General features: G+C 35.7%; 1 long non-coding RNA gene across 1 annotated transcript in view; it reads right to left on the bottom strand.

Annotated features, from left to right (window-relative positions):
- Positions 1-919: 919 nt before the first annotated feature.
- Positions 920-18,200, bottom strand: part of LOC141461810 (uncharacterized) — a 46,270-nt gene continuing 28,989 nt past the window's right edge. Inside the window, exons 3-4 of the long non-coding RNA XR_012463028.1 lie at positions 1,203-1,242; positions 920-1,017 (exon numbers count right to left, since the gene is read on the bottom strand). This is a non-coding gene — a long non-coding RNA (uncharacterized lncRNA). The remainder of the gene's footprint in view (positions 1,018-1,202; positions 1,243-18,200) is intronic.

Below are 18,200 nucleotides of genomic sequence, written 5' to 3'. Positions count from 1 at the left end.
TGACTCTGTAAATTGTTTTGTATTTGTAATATCCAGGCCCTGAAGAAGACAATATGTTTGTCGAAACGTTGGCAAAAAGACGAGTTGTTGTTTTTTTAGTTGCTCGCTAATTTTAATTCTTAATTTAAAAAAAGTAAGCAATTAAAAAACTTACGAGTAAATCATTTTTTTAGGCGCCAAAGCTTAGAGTTTTTTGGTACCATTCGCGCCACTGATTTTTTTTAAGCGATGTAATCAGGCGGCAAAACTAAACTATACCATTTGTTTGTTTGTTTGTTTTTTTGTTTTGTGGTAAGCGCAAATTTGTTCCAGGCGTTCTATGATGGTATTTACAATAAATGTTTACATATTTACATACAGAAAAGGTGGGTGGTATGTGCGGATGAGATTTGAGTCTAGATAGAATGCAGAGAAAGTGTGAACATGGAATGAAAGGCTTTCTACCTAGAACTTGTAGCTAAAACCTTGGTTACTCAGACCTTACAACATTGTGGTATTATTGCCAGGGTAGTTCACTCGCTGATTAAATAGTTTTAGAGCTCAGTGGGTGGTCTGTTGACCAGTTGGAATATCCACAGCCTTCTTACTCTCACACATTCCTAGCTAAACTCCCAGCTAGCTTGGAATAAAGACAGTCCTAGCTTGTTCTCCTACTAGTTCTATCCCTATTGCTTTAACCCACGCACTATTATAAACCAAAAGTAATCTTCTACCAGAAAACTATTGAAACATGTTTAAGGGATTAAATAATTAAAATAGCCCTCTTAAAGAGAAAAATAATTTGCTTTATTTTAGTGTAGCGTAAATGATCAGATTGTTTGAATGATAAAATATAGTGATGATTGTGTATGAGGTTGTAAAAGAGGACGGAAAATACCCAAAAAAATATGATATATTCACCATTCCTGCGACATGTTTTGTTCATCATTTTGGTAAATGAGTTTTTGCCAATCTTTCGACCGATGGAATAGGTCTTCTTCAGGGCTTAATGTAGCTTCGGGACCACTTTCCCCTTCTCTGCGATTAAATAAAAAAAAAAAAGTCACATACTTGAAGGTCGGTAGGGCACATTTTAACTGGTGATGTTGAAATGTAAAGAAAATATAATATCCAACACTTTTTGGCAATCAAATAGACTTTTTGTAAATACTAGGTTTTAAAAATACGAATTCCAAATGTTAATATGGACTAACAATACTTACGCCCTTGTCCACTACAAATCTTCACAATACACTTCCAAAGCTGCAACCAAAAATTTTACTTTCACCTTACAAAAAATATAACATTCCTCAATTCAACTAGGGATTCAAGATTGGCGAGGAATCGGTCAAATAAAAACAACAACTCGTCTTTTTTGCCAACGTTTCGACAAATATATTGTCTTTTCCCTTTCAAATATGTTATATTGTCCTTTCTAGAAATGTGCCACATAGTAAAACAGAACAACACAGTAAACTTTAGAACAGACACGTCGAATTTAGCCAACTGCTACAATTTTATCATTAAAAAATAAATAGATATCCAAACTTCTGTACATAATTATTGCTGTGTTTTGTTAAATTTACTTCTAATCATTTGAAACGGTGAGATTAAAAAGGAAAACATTCCCACTGACCTAATTTTTGGGGAATAGAAAAAAACTAAGGCTAAAATGTAGAATTGCTAATTTGTTCATTATACGAGGGTCGTTTGAAAAGTCCGTGCAAAGTCAGAGAGATAGCACCACTGGCGCGTATCGAGGTTATGTTTAGTTAGTAGCATCTCTTGGAAGAACCCACACCAAGTATCAGCCAGATCGGTCTATTTCTTTGTGTTTGGCATTCGTTTGAAACGAGGAAGTCGAGTGATTTTCAAAAAATGGACGAAAAAGAATTTCGTGTGTTGATTAAACACTACTTTATGAAAGGCAAAACGCCTCAGGAGACTAAAGAGAAGCTTGATAAACATTATGGTGACTCTGCATCTTCGATTAGAACAGTTTATAAGTGGTTTCAAAATTTTCGGAGTGGCCATATAGGCACAAGTGACGCTGAACGTTCTGGACGGCCTGTTGAGGTTACTACTCCAGAAATCATTGATAAAATCCATGATATGGTGATGGATGACAGAAGAGTCGAAGGTGCGTGAGATTGCTAGTGCTGTGGGCATCTCGAATGAACGGGTACATAATATTTTGCATCAACATTTGGACATGACAAAGCTATCCGCAAGATGGATGCCGCGATTGTTCACGCTTGACCAAAAACGAAATCGTGTGAAGTGTTGCAAGGACGGTTTGCAGCTGTTCCAGAAGAATCCGCAGGACTTTAAGCGTCGTTTCGTCACTGTGGATGAAACATGGATACATCACTACACTCCTGAGACCAAAGAACAATCTAAACAATGGGTTACCAAGGGGGAATCTGCGCCAAAAAAGGCGAAGACCGTTCCTTCGGCCGGAAAGATTATGGCGACTGTCTTTTGGGATTCGCAAGGAATAATCCTCATCGACTATCTGGAAAAGGGTAAAACTATTACAGGTGCATATTATTCATCGTTATTGGACCGTTTGAAAACCGAGCTGCAAGAAAAATGCCCACGATTGGCCCACAAAAAGTCCTTTTCCATCAAGACAACGCACCAGCTCACACCTCAGCAGTTGTGGTCGCAAAATTAATGGAAATAGGGTTCCAACTCGTTTCACATCCCCCCTATTCTCCAGACTTGGCTCCTTCGGACTACTATTTGTTCCCCAATATGAAGAAATGGCTGGCGGGAAAAAGATTTTATTCAAACGAGGAGGTGATTGCAGAAACGAATGGCTATTTTTCAGACTTGGACAAATCCTATTATTCGGAAGGGATCAACAAACTAGAGCAGCGTTGGACGAAGTGTATAAGCCTAAAAGGAGACTATATTGAAAAATAAAAAAGGTTTACCCCAAAAAATTAAGTAGTTTTTATTTTTGCACGGACTTTTCAAACGACCCTCGTAACTATGGTAACAGTACTGCGTAAGTGTTTTTGGGTTATATTCAATAGTTTTACCCTGAGAGGCAAATAAAACTGTTCGATGTTTTCCTTTTTGATCTCAATACAAAAAAAGGATAGAAAAACCAAATAACCACCTTTGTTTTTTTTCAAATTTCCACTATTTATTGACTTAAACTAAGAAAGTATTACAAACTTTTTTAGATATTCGAGGCCTGTCTAAAAAGTATCCGACCTTTATTTTCCTCTCGCAACATAAAGACGATAGCGCGGCGCCACTGTACTCAGTAAAGGAAGACACCTTCATGCGCATCTGTGAATTTTGTCACCGCTTTCCAGCGCGTCAGTTGCTGCCTGTGGGTCGCTGAATGTGGTGCTACACAACGTGTTCGTCGCATTACCGATTCGCTCAAGATGACTAAACCATCAAACTTTGTCAAAAGCTTGGTGATTCTCAAAGCGAAAAAATTCGTAAGATTCAGCTGGTGTTTGGAGTCGAAGCGATGGGTGAAACACAAATTAAGTAGTGGTTCAACCGTTTCACAAATGGCCGCACATCAGCGGAGAGTGACCATCGTTCTGGCAGACCCCCAAACTGCTCGGAGTGCAGCCGTTGTTGAGATTGTGCGAAATTTGGTGATGGCAGATCGTCGCTTGACCGTGCGGGAGATTGCCCAAGAGGTTGGAGTTAGTGCAACTTCAAAACGGAGGTCCTTTTGTTCCGGGGACAACAACTTGGTCACTCTCCGCCGATGTGCGGCAATTTTTGAAGCAGTTGAACCACTCCTTAAAATTAAGGAGTGGTTCAACAAAAATGTGTTTCACCCATCGCTTCGTCTCCAAACACCAGCTGAATCTTACGAATTGTTTCGCTTTGAGAATCACCAAGCTTTTGACTAAATTGATGCAGTGCCTTTGCTCAACACGTTCAGTCATCTTGAGAGAAACGGTAATGCGACGAACACGTTGTATGCACCTCACTCAGCGACCCACAGGCAGCGACTGTCGCGCTGGAAGGCGGTGCCTATTCACAGTACAATAACATTTGAGCTAATGCTAAGCGCCCTGGTGGCCAAACATTCTCAAAACTCCCCATTGAGGTTTAAAAGGAAAACATTCCAGGAATATTTGCTTTCTTAATCTCAGTCAAATATTTAAGGGCTAGTTATGGCATTAGAATGTGGAGGGATTTTTGCTTTCTTTACCTCAACAGATGCGTTTAGGTATAAACAACAAAATGGCTATTTCAACTCATTTTGTCAAAAAAGTGGAATGTTCTCCTTTTTAATCTCACCGCTTCATTTGGTTCTTATGTTATTTAGTTCATAAGGGTTTTTGGTTTTTCCGGCTTTTTGTATTAAAAGAAATTTTCCCAATATCTATTTTATTGTCAAAATTGAACATTGTAATTACTCTATTGTATCTGGCCCATTGTCATTACCAAAATTCCCGTGTAAGTCCCGCTATATCTGTATATATTCCAGTTCTGGCTCTTAGTTTTCTGTAACTCAACCAACCCGCATAGCCAAGTAAGTTTTCAATAATTATAAAAAAATTATTGTATTTTATTTTTATTTTTATATTACTGATTTTCTGTGTTACTGAATCTCTAAATTGTTTGTATTTTTAATAACCAGGTCCTGAAGAAGACAATATATTTGTCGAAACGTTGGCGAAAAAGACGAGTTCTTGTTTTTATTTGACCGATTCCTCGCCAATTTTGAATCCTTAATTGAATAATTTACGGTCACGAAACCTAAATATTCAATATTAATAGTAATAATAATAATAATTGAAGATTGGCGAGGAATCGGTCAAATAAAAACAACAACTCGTCTACTTCAGGGCTATGCGAATTGGTTGAGTTACAGAAACTGTTACTGTAACTGTAACTGCAACTGTAATTAACAAAAACTTACAGTTTAAAATGTTAAGTATAAGGGTTGATTAAACGCCAAAAGGTACACAAATCTGCAAGTACCCAACTTCATTAATTCATTAATATTTACGTAATTTTACTGCATTAATATTTTTTAGAATTTATTAGATGTCACAGACCCATATGCTGGCCATTTTCGTCTACAAAATATATGTTCAAGTAGCACTGTAGATTGACTTTAATATCTAGTTATTTATAATAATCAAACTGTTAATTACAGGTTAAAAAGAAAAACGTTATAAAAAATTAAAAATAACTGGGTGTTATTTGTGCTCACGAATATTTCGGTAAGACGAATTCAAGACAGTAGCCAACTCTAACTTTGTATTTTTCTACTTTAACATGCATGTACGTTTTTTGTACCTTTTGGATAGATTTTCCTTTTTGTCTATTTTGCAAAGTTACATATCTGCTTTTCAGTACTTCCTTTTAAGAGAAGTAAGAAAAATAAACTGCGATTGCAGTACTTCTAGGCAAAGAGGCAAAAAATTTTTAATCGAACGACAATTCATTGATTTAAATCGGTTCAGTCATTGATAATTTAAACGACTGCAGAATTTCCTCTTAGTAGGTGCAAGAGCTTGATGGCACTTCACAGCCAAGTAGAAGAGCTTTAACCACTTCTTCTTGCTAAATTTTATCAAAATCGGACTAAGCGTTAAAGAAATATTGGTAATAATAGTTTTAGAAAAGGTAACAACAAGAACAACAACAAGAACAAGAACATTTTTTGAAAAAGCCGTTTTTGCTCATTTTCGGCAACTTTTTTCTCGAAACCTATTAGATCTGGGTTGTTGCAAAAAAATTACAGCTATAAAGGAGGATTTGCCCTATATTTTAAAGAAAATTTGGGAATTTTATCTTTTGTAGAAAAAGAGAAAAAAATTGTCAAAGTTGGGTGTTTTTTAACGTTACGCTTTTTCGTGCAGTTTTTGATCATCAACCCTTATACAACTGTCCGGTAGGACAGTTTTAAAATGTGAGTTTCTGTAACTCAACCAACCCGGATAGCCACGCCCTGAAGAAGACAATATTTTTGTGGAAATGTTGGCAAAAAAAACGAGTTGTTTTATATGACCGATTCCTCGCCAATCTTGAATCCTTAGTTTAATAATTTACGGTCACGAAGCCTAATATATTCATTCATTCCTCAATTCTGGACTTTACCGAACAATGAAAACGAAGGGAAACTCTCGTCAATTATACAACAGGTCTACCACAAAAATATGGAGAAAATTACAAATAATAAATGTTTTAAATATTTGGCGAGAAATTTAAACTGTTCAAAGGTGTCCCCCTCTCTGCTACATTTTTATTTATGTAGATCAGCGTTTCCCAACCTGTGGTACGCGTACCACTAGTGGTACGTGAGTTGCTGGTTGGTGGTACGCGAAAAATAATCAGTTATGGCGGACATAAAAATTTAAAAAAAAAATCAAAGCATAAAAATCTCCTTTCCTACAATTCATAAAAATTATTTTAATTAATAATATTATACAGCAAAGTTGCCAATATGTACAGTGATAAGGTTGGCCTGTCTCAAGATATACGAGAAAATATAATAGCACATTTAACAGGATTAAAATTGTCTTTCATGGAGTATTTTCCAAAACCCGAAATCACAAATAATAATTTGAATTCAAACCCCTTCTATAAAGAAAATTTAGGAAAAACTACAACATTATCGATAAAAGATAAAGAAAATTTAATAGAATTATCATGTGACAGAACTTAAATGATAACTATGTAAAAATCTGCTTAAAGAGACTGATTGTAAATGAGTAAGCTCTATCCAAGCAACATTAAATTTAATTGGTACTTACAGGTAGTTGAATGCTTCAAAGAAATTAATTTAGAAGATTTGGGCACAAATATAATAATCCTAAAGAAGAACTTTGTAAATTAATTAATAATTTTGAAGAGAAAAATATGTAAACAATTTTTAATTATTTAAAAAAAGTTTTAAAACTAAGATCTCACACTTTACAAAGTTTATAAAGTGAACATGGACTTGGAACTCCTTTGTAACAGATACATTGTATCTCTATACAAATAAAGATAATAATAGTAAAATAACAGACTAGGAATAACAAATTTCACGAAATACAATCATTTTGACGAAGTGGTACAATTTAGCATGATGTACTACCAAGTGGTACGCGAGCCAAAAAAAAGGTTGGGAAACGCTGATGTAGGAGATTATTATTATTGTTATTGTTAATAAATATTTTAAGTAATATGGCAAAGGATAGACTGAGGGAAAGTAAGGGATTTCGTGCTTGAAGGCCGAGGCGAATGAATGAAGCCGGTTTGGTGTAGTCTGATGCTCAGGTTTATGGAATCAAGGCGTTTGATCAATAAAAAACTCAGTTTTACGAACTACCTAAAGTTTTATATTTAAAGCGAACCGCGTATCTTTCTATATACTTCACTCTCACCTTGGTTTCACAAGAACTGCCAACTTGAAAGTACATCCATCAAGCTGCCATGTTCTACAGAAAATAAGATAGGCGGATGGGCATTTTGACGTCACTTTTCACTTTCTAGAAAAATACTTCTTATCTAAAAGTTGTACATCATATATCCGTAACTTCAGACACGTCCAGGGTACAAAATAACTTAAACGTTCGTCCGTTACTGGGGACTGACTTGCAAAGGTGCTCTTGCAAAAAAAAAAAATCTGGCATTACATGGACAGTCTTTTACCTCCAATTCCCTTGGTTCTAATTCATTAATTTTCTTTCAACTCCGAACGTTTGAGTCATAATTCATTCTTAATCTCTTTAGAAGGAATCTATCCCACGGCTCGAATTTTCAGGAACACTGTTCCATTAAAGATATTTGGTTATTATCACATTCAATATACACCACTCCCCTATCCCTACAACGCTCCATGCGAATTTACCATTGTTCGAAACCGTGCTGAAAGTCTTTAATCTGTGAGCTCCTGCTAGACGCGTGCCGTTTTTTCTTTCACAGCTTCAACGGCCTGAAAACGTGTTCCTTTTAATGCAGATTTGACTTTAGGGGAACAGATAAAAGTCACACGGAGGCCAGGTCTCAGGCGAATAAGGCGGTTGGCCTAAAACTGGGATGTTTGTACTTGGCTAGAAACGTCTTGACAAGACAATGCAGTGTGAGCCGGCGCGTTGTCTTGATGGAGAACCCCGTGGACTTGTTCTTCAAACAAATCGGGTCGTTTTTTTCCTTACTCTTTTCACGGAGTTGAGCAAGCACCTCACGGTAGTAATGTTGATTAATTATAATCGATATTTTCATCCGTTTTGGACGTGAAAGGGCGACCCGGGCGGGGTCATCATCTCCGACGTCTTCTCGGCCATCTTGGAATCGCTTGAATCACCCAAAAACTTGCGCACGTGATTAACATTCATTGCCATAAACTTCTTTTAATAAAAGATAAGTTTCAGTAGCGGTTTTACGCAGTTTCATGTGAAATTTCACGACAATTCGTTGCTCTACTACAATGTGTAGTATCATGTTTTCGGCAAAACGAAACTACACCTCTTACTGGTCAGACAGATTTCTCTGCAAACACGTGAGATGCTACAATTGAAAGAGAAGGCTTTACGCTGCACAGCTGTCGGTCGTTAGGATTTGGCGCATGCATAGTTCTTCTGTAGCAGCATCAGTCTCGTTATTTAATAGCCACACCTCGTATTTTTGCATAATAACGAATATAATATCGTAATGTTCTCACACTAAATTTTTTGAAATTTTCTTTTTCCACAGTAATCATAATTGTAAAAAACTTAATGTCTTTGGAAACAAACAGAAATTAGTGAATAAAGGTAGGTGAAGAAGCGAATTATTTGAGTAGGAAGGTTGATGTATTGATGTCAAACCCTTGATGGTCGAAACGTTAAGAGATTTGATTATAGTGAACTAGCATGTTAATGGAAGTCAACTATGTTTTAGTGATAATTTAAATTTTGCAAACAAATTTATAACTAACTAACTAACTATAGGGCGCTACGGTCCTGTAGGGACCTTGGCCTCCTTCAGTACAGCATTCCCACTCGTCCCTATCCAAAGCACGCAGTCTCCATCTTCTGACTCCCAGCCTTCTGATATCGGTTTCGACATCGTCCAGCCATCTTAAGCGAGGACGTGCTCGTTTTCTTCTGACCCCTGGATTTCCATATAACAATTTTTTTGGAATTCTTGTTTCGGGCATCCCTTTCTACGCGCCCTAACCATCTTAATCTGGCGGCTTTAATGAAACAGAACAGATCTGGTTTGCCATATACGTTACAAAGCTCTTTGTTAGTTCTAATCTTCCAAATATCCTTCTTAAAATCTATCTTTCCTAAATATTTAGAAGACGCTCATTATCCTTGGTCAATACCCATGCTTCACAGCCATTGGTAACTACCGGTCGGATAATGGTCTTGTAAACTAGCAATTTAGCTCTTCGTGACATCATTTTGGACAAGATGGTTTTCCGTAGGTAGAAATAACATCCTGCAGCAATCCTAGCCTTTATATTTTGTTCTATTTCATTTTTTTTTTTCAGTCAAAATGTTCCCCAAATATTTGAACTGAGTTGCTGCTCTAAAGGAATAATCTACCAGTTGGATATTCTCCCTATTTATTGAGGTTAGAGCAGTGATTCCCAAAGTGTGCTCCCCGGAGCGCCGCGGTGCCGTCATAAGGGCGACGCGAAATATTCAATTAAACAATTCGGCAATTTGGTAGCATGGAACTTTCTGATTTTTGAATATCCAGTAAAAAAGGAATATCCACTGCTTAGTGGTAAAGCTCTACGAATATTAATTCCATTTGCAACATCCTATTTGTGCGATACTAGGTTATCGGCGGTCGCGTTAATAAAAAGCAAATATCGCTCGAAAATTAACGTTGAACAAGAAATGAGGGTAGCCATATCCAATTCTATTCCGAGATTTGAGAAGTTGTGTAGTGAATTTTGCGACCACAACTGCTGAGGTGTGAGCTGGTGCGTTGTCGTGATGGAAAAGGACTTTTTTGTGGGCCAATCGTGGGCGTTTTTCTTGCAGCTCGGTTTTCAAACGGTCCAATAAGGATGAATAATATGCACCTGTAATAGTTTTACCCTTTTCCAGATAGTCGATGAGGATTATTCCTTGCGAATCCCAAAAGACAGTCGCCATAATCTTTCCGGCCGAAGGAACGGTCTTCGCCTTTTTTGGCGCAGATTCCCCCTTGGTAACCCATTGTTTAGATTGTTCTTTGGTCTCAGGAGTGTAGTGATGTATCCATGTTTCATCCACAGTGACGAAACGACGCTTAAAATCCTGCGGATTCTTCTGGAACAGCTGCAAACCGTCCTTGCAACACTTCACACGATTTAGTTTTTGGTCAAGCGTGAGCAATCGCGGCACCCATCTTGCGGATAGCTTTGTCATGTCCAAATGTTGATGCAAAATATTATGTACCCGTTCATTCGAGATGCCCACAGCACTAGCAATCTCACGCACCTTCACTCTTCTGTCATTCATCACCATTTCATGGATTTTATCAATGATTTCTGGAGTAGTAACCTCAACAGGGCGTCCAGAACGTTCAGCGTCACTTGTGCCCATATGGCCACTCCGAAAAATTTTGAAACCACTTATAAACTGTTCTAATCGAAGGTGTCAGAGTCACCATAATGTTTATCAAGCTTCGCTTTAGTCTCCTGAGGCGTTTTGCCTTTCATAAAGTAGTGTTTAATCAACACACGAAATTCTTTTTCGTCCATTTTTTGAAAATCACTCGACTTCGTCTATTCAAACGAATGCCAAACACAAAGAAATAGACCGATCTGGCTGAAACTTGGTGTGTGTTCTTCCAAGAGATGCTACTAACTAAACATAACCTCGATACGCGCCAGTAGTGTGCTATCTCTCTGACTTTGCACGGACTTTTCAAACGACCCTCGTATAGGTTTCAAAACTATAAAGATTTTATTTAGAACTTATTTGGATTATAGGGTCCATTGTTAGGCTTGTTTGTTTTTGTTAGAGTATTTTCAAGACATTGGCGGTGCACATGTTGGAGAACTGAGAGGGGAATCTTTCAACCCTCTCCTTAACATATCTTCTTTCCGACTGCTGATAAATTTCCTCTTGAAATTTACTTCATCCTTAAACTGAAATACTGCTACGTTGGGAAAGAAAAAAAAGCATTGGGTGTATCGGGAAATATAAAAGAGATAAGGATTTATTTATGAAGTGTGTACATAATAGAACTCTTTAGAAGCGATTCATCGCTTATCATTTCTGCTTTTACACTGTTCTGCTCCACTCCTTGTGCATCTTACTTCCATTGAACTAGTATTAGTGTACATTAACCTACAAAATATATTCAACAGAATTCTAGCAAGAAATATTCATACGACTTGATGTCTCTGCATTTTTTATTTTTATTTATTTATTTATTTTATTTTTTTGGAGGAGGCAACATCTGAGGTCATTGGCACAGATTTTCCGTCGCCGGACGGTCAGCTGTAAAGAAGCACCTAGAAAGAGAAAATCTAAGGGCCAGCAGCTGGATTCGAACCCTCGTTGTAATCCAGCATTCGTTAACCGTTCAGTTAATCTCTTCCCTCTCATTACGATTCTGACAAAGCATACAAATTTCACTAAACCTTCACTTGGGCCTAACCCCTCTTTTTCATTGTCTGTACTAATTAAAAGTAGTAAAGTAATCGCCTATTTTTTTCATGCGGTGCTTAAAGTCCAACTACCAATTAGGTGTCGTGGACGGAGGCGACTAGTAAACATACTTTACTGTAAATTTCTTTTATTAACCGGGGAATCGAACCCAGTACCACAATACATAATTAGCTTCGCAAGTCTCACCTCTAACCGCTCGGCTACCGTTGTGCCTTAGTTCTATAGTATTTTATTAGATATAAGGTAGAAAAATTATTTGCCAATTTGAGTTAGTAATTATTTGATTTATTTTTTGCCAAGCTTTCGATCTAGGGACTAGATTGTCTTCAGTACTGGTGAATAGTTATTTATTTAACAAGTGTGGAAAGTAGTACTTTTCCTCACGCGAGGCAGGGTTTGCACGCACGAGCGAGCGAAGCGATGCGAGTGCATGTGCAAATTGCCGAGTGTGAGGAAAATACTTTACACTAGAGTTAAATATTATATTTTTTCTGCAACCATTAGATTTATTAACTAAAAAAATTAAAAATTTCATTTTTACAGTTTACAAAAGTAATTTATTTATTATAAACATTTATTGTTATATTACAATTATTTACATTACTTATTACATTTTCTGCTGTTTCTTTTATTGATGGAGGAGTGTTTTCTAAACAGGAATCACTAGAATCCATTTTAAATTTCTATAAGGTAACACTATAACCTTTTTAACTGTTATAATTAAAAATATCTAATTATTTATTAAAGTATTATTTTTATTTCTATATTCCTTTCAATTTTTATTTTATTTTTTAATATTCGTTTTTTAATTATTTAGTTACGTTAAATAAGCTTATTAAAGTTTTACAGAAAATATTTATGTTAATAACAAAACTTCTTATATCATGGAAGCACAATAAAGTTTTTCCACACACTAGTGCGGAAAGTGACACTAATGGGAATTTCCCCCCACTAGTGTGGGAAGTTGGGCATTACACAGCTGATTTTAATTGAGTAATGAGAACTTCCCTACATGGTTGCAGAAAAACGTTTTTTACTGTAACATATAATAAAAAAAGAAAATAGAGTAATGCCTATTTTTTTCAGGCGGACTTTACATCCAACTACCAATGTCGCATACGGAGGGCGACAAGCAGACGTACTTTACTGTAATGTTCTTTTTATTAATCATTAAATAAAATCCAAGGCCTAGACCGGGAATCGAACCCAGTATTATTTAAATATTATCTTTACAGGCCTCGCTTCTAACCGCTCGCCTACCGTGGCGCCTAATTTAGATTCTAAACATCAAAGGTTGATGTCTTCTGCCCTGATTGTTGAGGTGGCTAATGTTCTAAATTAATTTTAAATGTTAAATTATCCTTAAAGGAGGCGACTAGCAATCATACTTTACTGTAAATTTCTTTTATTAACCATTAAATAAAATCCAATGCCTACAGACCGGGAATCGAACCCAATACCACAATACATAATTAGCTTCGCAAGTCTCGCCTCTAACCGCTCGGCTACCGTGGCGCCCGTCTGTACTAATTATTTTCTCTCATTAGTTAAGAAAAGTATTATGATCATATCGTATTTTTTTGTAAATTCAGTTTTTTTTTCATTACTTAGGTGTAAAATTCGAGTCGAAATTTCATGTCGAATGAGTTTTTTTGGGGGGTCTTGACGATGCACATGCTATAGGTGAGGAGTTTGCCCCACAAACTAAAGTAAAGTCACCTTTAAAACTAAGCACTTAGCTTAATTCCCTTTCTCTACAAAATTATTAATAATAACACTGTAAATTTTGGGGTTCCGACTTCGTTAAAATTTGGCAGAATAACGAGGATACAAATTCCCTACTTCAGTTCGACGTGACATCTTACTCTTACTTCTTATTCAGGGATAATATTGCAATCGTGCCGTAATCGCAGTTTAATTTCTCTAATGGAATGTGCTGTAATCACTGTTTAATTTCTCACTTTACCCTCTTTAGAAGAAGTTATTGTAATCGCAGCTTGATTTCTTTCTCTTACATCCCTTAAGAGGAAGTATTGTAGTCACAGAGTAATTTCTCTTACCCCTCATAAAAGAAAGTAATTGTACTTGCAAGTTTAATTTTATGTATATAAACGATTCTCAACTGACTAGTTACCCAATTAAACGTGGTGGTTAAAAAAGTAGCTGTAAACCAGAGTAACCGAGTACCCCAAGTACTTCTTCATAATTCTTTACACTTTTATAACCCATTAAATCTTCCTTGAATCTCTTCTTCCTGCCGACCTTGGCACCACAACTCATAACCTTTTTTTTTTTTAATAAACTAAAGACAGTAACTCTAAGCATTCTTATAAAATATCTCTCCACAGCTGGTTACAGTTCTGCCGCCTGCAAATTATAATGAAGTATTGCTTATTCAACATTTTGAAATTGTATAACAATTGATATCATTTAAATAGTTTTAATACATTTAATTTTTTTTGCCAATCAAGATGAATGCATTCTTTCTTCGCATGCTGTGTTGGTAAATGTGCCCGGGTCCATCGTCTTCCAGCAATTGAGAATTTTTAACGTGCCACTTTCCGCAGTGCAGTGTCAAAGCTCTGAATTTATTGGAGAGCGTCCTACACTGGCATGTATGCATTAATGGACGCGTGCAACACGTCACATTCAAATTAAATTCATGCATTGTTTGCAATCATATTGACCGCCTGCTCTCCTACATCTTCAACAGAGTTCTGGTAGAAATACGTGGCTGAAGATATTTTCCGTACAATACGCAAGGAAAATTCAAATATAAACATGGATTTCACAGCTGAAATCTACAACGAAGCGTTGATAATGATAGAAGATTTGTGCTCAGAAATCGCGAACTAAGTTCTCAATCAATCGGGGAAAGCCATCACCGGAATCGATCTGCTGCTGTTTCGCTGAGCTACAGCAGCTGGGTACAGCTAGTATACAGGGTGAACCAGTAAGTAATGTCCATAGGCCAACTGTGTGTAGTACATCTCCAAAGACGTATTGGCCAACTTCATATTTTCCACTGTTCTTGTGTGACGTCACTTTCAATTTTTTTTATAAAATCATTACTTTTTTGCAATAAAAATGTTATTATTCAGAAAGTTTTAGTCCGAATTCGATTCTGATGACACGGTTAGAAAGATAGATAAATTTTCTAAAAATTGATACCATTTCGAAGCATAAGTTATTCTCCAAACAGCCTCAATCTTCCTCCGAATACTGGAAAAATAAAAGTAATCGAAATTTTTGAAGAAAACTCATTAGGCCCTTATGTGATCATTATCAGACCTAGGTGCTGGCACTTTTTTATAAAAGTTTCCTTGTCTAATGGGCTTTCAAACGGTATATCGTTTTCCAGGATTCCTTTTATCTTTGTTTGAGAAATTACATTTGTTTTGAAAGAAAACGTGTTCATAACCAGTGTTAGTTATCAAGTTGTTTAATTCAATGAAAACTCTTTTAAATGGACCAGTAGTCAATTTTTAAGTAGATTGTCTGAAAATAAGGAAGTCAAAGGTTACAAATTGCCTTTTAAACATTTACTTCTGATCTATCTGAAATATTTGAGAAAATGTTAGGAAATATTTTAAACAAGTACTTAAACAAAAATTCATATAGTTTGTATTTACTCCAAATTATAATTTCACCCACAACTACACTGTTGAAAAAGATAAAAATGTGAAATAAGCCTTAACAACTCTTTGAACCCACAAACAGATAATCCTTATATCGGAATCTGCAATTAACCAATACAAGTAGAAAATAAACATCTGATCTGTTAAACTTGGTTTTTCAAATTTTTTTATTAATTTATAAAATTTGTACCCTATTTGAAACTAAGCAAATTAATCTTCGATTATAATGTGAAGTAAAGTAATCGCCTATTTTTTTAGGCGGGGCTTAACGTCCAACTACCAATTAGGTGTCGTGGACGGAGGCGACCAGCAAACGTACTTTACTATTTCTCATTTAACAATTAAATAAAATCCAAGACCAAGACCGGGAATCGAACCCAGTACCACAATGCGTATTAGCTTTGCGGGTCTCGCCTCTTAACCCGCTCGGCTACCGTGGTGCCTACCTTCGATTATAAAAATAGCACTTGTTTGAAATATTACCTAACATTTTCTCAAATATTTTAGTTAGATCAAAAGTAATTGTTTTAACAGTATAATTAATATACAATGTATAATATAACCTACATATTATATTATAAAGAAAACATATATATTTTTTGTTGAGGGGATATAAATTAGTTACAGAATCGTGATGTTAAAGAAGTATGTAATTTAGGTTACAGAACAGGCATGTCTAAAATTCCATATAATTTTTTTAAAGATTGGTAGCTGAGAAATTTTAATTTAAAACTGTACTTATCTGACAGAAATATAACAGTTTATTAAATTATTATTTTGTTTTATGTAAATAATGGTCATTGAATAATTAAGTACGAATATCAATAGTGCACATTACAGTGTTAGAAAAAAATTAAAAAAATTTAAAAAAATGAATAATAATATTAATATAATCTGTTGCCAAAGTATATGTTTCCAACAGGTCGTATTAAACAAATTAAGCATGAATTTATAAAATGAGATAAGAGTAGTGGAACCGTTTTACTGGGTAGCCACCCTATCTAGAGTTACGGCAAAGTGGCAGCTACCAAACAGTTCGTGCAAGTGGCTAACAAACGGAAATTAGCTTGGCTATGCAAGGAAATACGCTCGTCTTATCTTTATACTTTCATTCTGTCCACTTATCTTTCAATCTCATATTCTCGAAACCTTTAATATTTTTAAGTTAGATTTCTTGACTGATCTTTCTCAGTATTATTTTCACTTTTTATTATTTCTTACCAATCTTAAGGGGAAGTATGGTATCTCTTCATTTAATTTTATTTTATTTTTTTCACAGGACATTCATGATATGAAATCATATTCAGGCATTGTATTCACTCACTCAGGATTCATTCTTAGTCACGACGTTACTGTACTCGTCGTTCAGTTAAAGCCAATTCTTTTAGAAGGGTTACAGCCAGGTAGGCTCAGGACAATAGAAGCTGTCCAGGTATCAGAGTATGCAACGACAGGCCACAGCTTGGGTCACTCCGTGGCATTCAGGCATTGTGTTCACTCACTCAGGATTCATTCTTAGTCACGACGTTACTGTACTCATCATTCAGCTAAGCCAATTCTTTTAGAAATAGTTCGAGTTTAGTTTATTCTAGGTAGTTATTGTAATGTTCGCTCGTTGCTGAGTTGAGTGTTAATGGTCGCCATTAAACTCATGGTCAGTACCTTTTATTATATTTAGCCCGTAGGTGCCACGGTAGCCGAGCGGGTTAAGAGGCGAGACCTGCAAAGCTAATATACATTGTGGTACTGGGTTCGATTCCCGGTCTTGGCCTTGGATTTTATTTAATGGTTAAATGAGAAATAGTAAAGTACGTTTGCTATTCACCTCCGTCTACGACACCTAGTAAATAGTATTTGGACGTTAAGCCCCGCCTGAAGAAATAGGCGATTACTTTACTTTTTATTTAGCCCGTCAGGCTTTCTTATCAAATCTAAATATCTACTCCTGCTCATAAATTAATAGCTAATCAACCTGCTTTTCGGGCTGTACCCATCTCGACATCAACCTCATCTACAACACAGCGCTGGCCAGAACTCAGTGTTACGGTTTATTTGGTACATACTGCACACGATTTGTAAGTAATTAATAATTTCTATAGAATAAATAATAATAATGTGCATATATAAAATTCTGTTTATACCCAGAACCCAGAACTATACTTTTACAAAAAAATTTTCTTGTTTTTAAGAATCTACCATTTAGAGAATCGAAGGAACGGATGAATCAATACGGAGCTTGATAGATGTGTGGCGGGAAAGACTACTCAGCCATATTCCACGGCGACCTAGTTTTGCTGCGGTTTCCCTAAACCCTCTGATATCATAACTAAAACGGAATATTAACTTTTGTGTTTTCCATAATTCATCATTTTGTCCAATATTTTATTTTAAAATTCGTTGGCCTTAAAAGGAATGCTGTGCAATAACATATTGTTAGCCAAAAACATATTATGTTATCTCATACACGACTGTTTGATCTCAAATTATAATTTTCCGAGAAAATTATGGAAATAAAAGCTGTATATACGAATTTAGAGACATTGCAGGCGCCATTTAAAAAAATGAAACAAAAAATTACAGAAAAGTGAAAAACCCACTAGTTGTACTTTTAGTTTTAGAATTGTGTAAAAAATAAAAATTTTAGCAACAGAATAAGCTCTCTTTCAAAAATGTTTAGTACATAGTACCGTACATCACAATGAAGTGAAACTCTAGAGTACCGTTTCCCAACCTTTTTTTTGACTCGCGTAACACTTGGTAGTACATCATGCTAAATTGTACCACTCTTCGTAAAGTATTTCGTGAAATTGTTATTCCAAGTGTGTTATTTTATTATTATTATCATCTTTATTTGTATAGAGATACCAATGTATCTGTTACAAAGGAGTTCCAAGTTCATGTTCACTTTATAAACTTTGTAAAGTGTAAGATCTTAGTTTTAAATTATTAAAAATTGCGTACATATTTTTCTCTTCAAAATTATTAATTAATTTACAAA

This window comes from Rhodnius prolixus, unplaced genomic scaffold (genome assembly GCF_049639745.1).
Source record: "Rhodnius prolixus isolate KJV_2025 unplaced genomic scaffold, Rpr scaffold_12, whole genome shotgun sequence".
NCBI classification, from domain to species: Eukaryota; Metazoa; Arthropoda; class Insecta; order Hemiptera; family Reduviidae; genus Rhodnius; species Rhodnius prolixus.
The sequence above is the reverse complement of the archived record's forward strand: the minus strand, read 5'-3'. Positions and strand labels throughout refer to the sequence as shown.